This window comes from Equus caballus, chromosome 2, assembly GCF_041296265.1.
Source record: "Equus caballus isolate H_3958 breed thoroughbred chromosome 2, TB-T2T, whole genome shotgun sequence".
Lineage (NCBI taxonomy): Eukaryota > Metazoa > Chordata > Mammalia > Perissodactyla > Equidae > Equus > Equus caballus.
Genome location: NC_091685.1, coordinates 95,902,945 through 95,908,944, shown reverse-complemented (window position 1 = coordinate 95,908,944; position 6,000 = coordinate 95,902,945). Strand labels below are relative to the sequence as shown.

General features: G+C 38.3%; 1 protein-coding gene across 12 annotated transcripts in view; it reads left to right on the top strand.

The window, feature by feature from the left end:
- The first annotated feature begins 428 nt into the window (after positions 1-428).
- IL15 (interleukin 15) overlaps positions 429-6,000 on the top strand; it is a 122,399-nt gene continuing 116,827 nt past the window's right edge. For 7 of the 12 annotated variants that reach the window (XM_070245088.1, XM_070245022.1, XM_070245217.1 and 4 more), the window contains exon 1: positions 429-662. The gene's annotated coding sequence lies outside the window, so the exon portion shown is untranslated. The remainder of the gene's footprint in view (positions 663-6,000) is intronic. The other 5 variants (XM_070245030.1, XM_070245252.1, XM_070245145.1 and 2 more) reach the window with 2 other exon arrangements.

Sequence of the window (6,000 nt, the reverse complement as noted above, 5' to 3'; positions counted from 1 at the left end):
CATGGAGTGATTCAATATTTATATACATTACGAAATGATCTAGTTAACCTTCTCTCATCTTACGAAGTTATTACAACAGTGACTATATTCCCTATGCTGTACTATATTCCCTGTGACTAATTTATTTTTGGAAGGAGGTGAGAGAATGGGCGAAACAGGAGAAGGGGATTAAGAGGTACAAACTACAGTTAAAAAAATGAATTTTTTTAATAGTCATGGTATTTCAGTACAATAAGTGCTGCGTCTTAGATTCTCACCTCTAAAATGAGGATAATGATCCTCGTATGCCTCTGTCGTCTTGCTAGTACTTTGCTTGGTAAACACTATTGGACCCTACTCTAGTCCCCAGCCCTTAATTTCTTGGCCGAAAGAGCCTGCTTCCCAAAATAGAGAGTGAATATTCTAGCTATTTCTAGATCATTGCTTTCCTAGTTTCAACTACTGATGTTACCCAGTCCTGGCCAGCAGAACCCTGTAGGGAAGTTCTGAGAAGTTTTCCTCCCTGATAAAAGAAACGCACTTGAAAAGCTGAAAAACTGCCTTTCCCCCTCTTTTCTATCTTTGGATGCTACTGTGTGAAGACACGATGCCTTGAGCTGCAACAGCCATCCTGTAACCACGAGCAGACAAGGCTGGGGATGAAAGCCGACTTGCTGAGCAGGGTAAGGTGCAAAGATGGAAAAATGTGTGCTCCTTGATGACATTGTTATGCTGCTGCACCAAACCTGGAGCTCTCCTGCTCCAGAGCCCAGACATCTGTGAGATAATAAAGGTCCTTTTGCTGAAGGCATCTCTAGTGGGGTATCCTGTCACTTGCATATAAGAGCAGCCTGTTGATACACAGACCTCACCCTGAGATATTAAGAAGATTACTCATAACTTGATTAAAATATTTATTATGCAAATAAAATTACTAATATGAGCAATTTGAGGCTTTGTCAAGAGAGACATGACTCCTCCGGATAGTAATAGATATAAATGTAATTGCTGCTGCTTTCACCTAAGTCAGTTTCTTTTAGAGGGCTAACACTAACCAAACTAAAGGGGTTTTATATTTTGAGGTTGCATATAGATAATGAAAAGAGTATTTATAATAATGACTTTAAAATATGGGTCTAAACAGGTGCAGAAATAATTAAGATGAAGGGGGGACCCCTCTAGACTCTCCTTCTGTAGGTGTGCAGAGATGGTGGATTATAAACAAAGGGATGCTTCCTGCACATACTGCTTCTTCCTAAAGGTTTAAAAATAAAACCTGGACCAGCAGAGTCTCCTTTGGGGGCAGCAGCAAATGGGAGAGATCAAGAGCGATTTGAGTTCTCTGGTGCATGTGGTTGTGATTCCCCTCTGACCTGAGAATCATGCCCCCCGCCCACCCCCTTACAACCAAAGATGGGACTGATGTAGACCAGGACTCAACTCTGGCAACTATCTCATTATATTACCAAAGTAGTGAATCTCTCTCTCCTTTCTCTCTCTCTCTCTCTCACACACACACACACACAAAATGTGAGCTCACAGGCTAAAACAACTAGACATTTCACAAGTACAACTACTTCAAAAGGAAGAAAACAAACTGGGCAAAAAATTCCTTGTGAAGAAGAAATATTGGAATAGCTTGAATGAAATTTTGTAATAACATCAATAATGTTCCATAAAGATATAAGAGAAGAACTTCACAACATGAACCAAGAATTCAAAATTACTTTTAAAAATAGAAAAAAACAGGAAAAATAAGCTATGAAAAATAAAATTATTGAAATAAAAGCCATAATAAATTGGGAAATAGTCGGATGGATAACAGCTGGAAAAGAAATTAGTGTGAATAATACATCAAGGAATTCTCCCCAAAAGCACTAGTTAATAATTAATAGAAAATTAAAAGATATGAATAATAGAAATAGAAGTCTTAATATCCAGGTAATAGAAATCCCAGAAGAAAAAAAATTGAAAAGAGAAAGTAACTGAAGCAATAATGGAAATCATCTTCATAAAATTAAAGATGAGAGACTCAGATTGAAAAGTTCATAAACAGGAGAAATGTCAAAAGGAGAGAAAAGGAAAAGTTCAAGCCTATATACCTTAGAGAGACCCTGAAGAAAATTAAAGATAAATTCTAAAAGCTTCAAGAGAACAAACTACAAAAAGATAATCAGAGTTATATCAAATTTTTCCCAGCAACACTGGAAGTGAGAAGATAATACAATAATACTTTTACAATATTGAATGAAAATAATTGTGTACTAGAATTATATATCTAGCCAAATTCTTATTCAAATGCTAGGACATCATAGCCTTCAAAGTTGTGGTGAGTGGAATTCTAAATGCCCCCCAAGATGCCTGTCCCACGAGTACACAGCTGCATATTTCCCTGAACTGTAAATATGATGGATTTTACTCCTGTGATGAAGTTACGTTGGATGGTCCAGCTGACCTAGAGAAAGAGGTTATCCACAAGGGTGTTGTTTAAACACAGGAGCCCTTTAAGTCTATATCTAGAGATCGGAGACAGGGAGAGTCAGAGATATGAAAAGGCAAAGACATTCTCCTGCTGGCTTTTAAGAAGTGCCTGCCAAGTTTTGGAAAGGGTGACATGGCAGGGAATGGCAGGCAGTCTTTAGGAGCTGAGAATGTCCCCTTAGTCAACAGCCAGCAAGAACTAGATGCTGCCAAAAACCTGAATGAAGTTGGAAGTGGATTTTTCCCCAGAGAACTCCAGGAAAGAACTCAGCCCAGTCAACATCTTTTCAGCCATGGGAGATCCTGAGTGGGGGACCTAGGTATCTGTGCAGACTCCTAATCCACTGAAACAATGAGACAATAAATTTGTATTGTTTTAAGCTGCTAACTTTACACAGCAATAAAAACTAACGTGGGAGTCTCACCACATAAATACTATTTTGAAAACAACCAGAGTTTTCAAGTAAGAAAAAGCCAAGAAATACTTCAAGAGTAGGACAAATTAAGAACAGAAAAAGTATACTTTTATTTCACTAACAAACATGGTTGAAAAGCTTCTAAATAAAATATTAGGTAGTTAATTTCAACCATATATATTTTTTTAAAACTATGATTAAATACGGTTACTTTTAAGGCATAATAAGTTACCCCAAAACTTACTAGTGTAAAAAAATAACAACCAGGCTAGCCCTGATGGGTTAGTGGTTAAAGCTTGCTGCTTTCACTGCTTCAGTGCCCTGGGTTCGCTTCCCGCTCACGGAACCACACTGCCCATCCGTCAGTTGCCATACTCTGATGGCAGCTCACATAGAAGAACCATGTACTGGGGGGCTTTGAGGAAAGAAAACAAAAAGAGGAAGATTGGTAACAGATGTTAGCTCAAGGCAAATCGTTCCCTGCGGAAAAAAAAAAAAAAAACCATAACCGTTTTATTTTGCTCGTCAGGAATTTGGGAAGGACGGAGCAGAACAGCTCTTGCTAAGAGTGTCTTTCTGCTACAGTTAGATGTTGGCTGAGATTGCAGTCGTCTGCTTTGCCTTCTAGTTAAAGTATGTGAACTTCAACTTGGCCACATATTAAGAAGAATTAGAGAAATTTAAAATGGCTTTTTTGTGGTCTTATCAGAGTCTTTAAGAACTATTATCTTGCGGGGCCGGCCCCATGGCCGAGTTGTTAAGTTTGTGTGTCCCGCTTCTGCAGCCCAGGGTTTCACAGGTCCGGATCCTGAGTGCAGACATGGCACCACTCATCAAGCCATGCTGAGGAGGCATGCCACATGCCACAACTAGAAGAACCTACAACTAGAATATGCAACTATGTACTGGGGGCTTTGGGGAGAAGAAGAAAAAAAGAAAAAAAGAAGATTGGCAACAGATGTTAGTTCAGAGGCCAATCTTTAAAAAAAACAAATAAAAAATAAAATAAATAAATAGTGAAAAAAAAACTATTGTCTTGCTTGAGGCTCAAAAATCCTTTTTAACAGTCAAAGCTGAGAAATGCCTTTATTGTTCTAGCTGCTATCTGCCTTTCCCACAGAAAAAAATGATCCCTGTTCTTTCAGTAAGTTGGAGCTCACACAATGGCACAATCAACAATTTAACCTGATATCAAAATTTCACACCTACTTTTGTTTTTGGGGTTTTTTTGCTGAGGAGGATTGTCCCTGAGCTAACATCTGTGCCAATCTTCCTTTATTGTGTGTGTGGGACACTGCCACATGATGGCTTGGTGAGCAGCATGTAGGTCTGTACCTGGGATCCAAGCCAGTGAACTCTGGGCCACCGAAGTGGAGTGCCCAAACTTAACCGCTATGCCACCGGGTTGGCCCCCACATCTACTTTTTACTGCTACCATTACATCAGCTATATGCCAAGCACTGTGTTACAATCGTAGCTATGAAGATGGATGAGATGATATTTCTGCCCTGGGGGAGTTCCTGGCCTCAAGGCAGAGACAGACGTGTAAAGAGCTAATCACAATTTTACATAACTAGTCTCGTAATAATGGTATGAGCAAAGCTTATGGGAACACAGAAAACCCAATTGAAAATACGCAGGAAATAGCTGTGCCTTAGGCAACAGGATTAGACTCTTGCTAAAATAGGACTATTTCATTGGCAAAAATAACAATTTAGAGAAAGCACTGCAGTATATCGTAACCATGGGACAGAAACTGCCAACATCATTTACGTGAAAGGAAAATAATTTCTTGTCAGTTCAAGATGTTTGACCCAGTGTCTCATGAGGAAAATAAACCAGTTTTTGGCCTTTCCTTTTTCTTGTTTATTTGCTTGTTTGTTAGTTTTCTTTGTTATGCTTTGCTTTTGTTAAAAGATTGCTTTCTAAAATTGCATTTTCCTAAGACTATTTAGTTAAAGACGCATGCAATTTTGTCTTCAAAAATTAAAAGTTTCTCTTATTAAAATTTAAAATATTCTTTGTTGTTTTTGATTACCTACTATCTGCCAGACATTAATGAAATGCTATGGGACATATCAAGATGGAACTAAAAACAGTTTCTGGCTTATATTCTAGTAGGAGAAACTGTGGCACAAAAATAATACACTATCAGGAAAAATAAAACAAACGTCATCAAAATGTTATGGAAAATGGGGCGAATGTGCTTTGAGTTTTGATCTTCATGTTTATTGATTTGGGTTGCTGCCTGTAACCTCAAAAACATAATGTAACTTCAGGGTTAGGTTTTCAGTATTTTTCTAACTTCATCCTTAGAATAGAGGTTTACTGCTTGAAGTGGCTCTTGATGAGGACACCAAGTGTCAGAGAAGTTTAATTATTTTTCCGTGGTCACATGGTTAAGCCACAAGATTCTGACACAATGTCTCACGGTGTTTACTCTCTAAATCAGGGGCAGCAAATTCCTGGCCTGTTTGCTAAATTTGGCTCACAGCTGTCTTGATATTATTATTTTTAGCTACTTCAGTGTTTCAAAATAATGTCTTTAAATTACTTCTGCCAGAGCATGCCTTCTTATGTTGATATATATGTGAATATACATGAGCATGTGTGTGTATATATATGTACACATATACATATGTATATATATACACACATATGTGTACACATATATGGTTTGGCTGCCTTACAATGGTTGGTCCTCCAAGATCATCTGAGTCTGAAATTCCTGCTGAATCTGTGCTCTGCAGTATATGCCATATACTACATGAAATGCAAGACTCACAGTTCCCAGAAACTTCTAGGTTCAATTTAACTTCTGGGTCTTTGAACTTACAGCTCCCTCTTCTTGGGACAAACATTTCTATCTTTTCTTTTTTTAAACGGAGTATTACTTATATCAAGACTCAGCTAAGGAGCCACCTCCCTCAGGAGTTGGGCCAGTCTGGTTTTGCCATATCTGTTACTCATAAGCACTGTATCCTGAATTTCCCTCTAACAAAACACGTTAACTCTATCTCGTAATCATCCATTTACCTCCAAACACATTGTGGGCAGGTATTATCTATTTGTCTTGGACTCTCTAGTGCTGTGCAATATCTCTGGCGCATAGAAAGATTCCAAT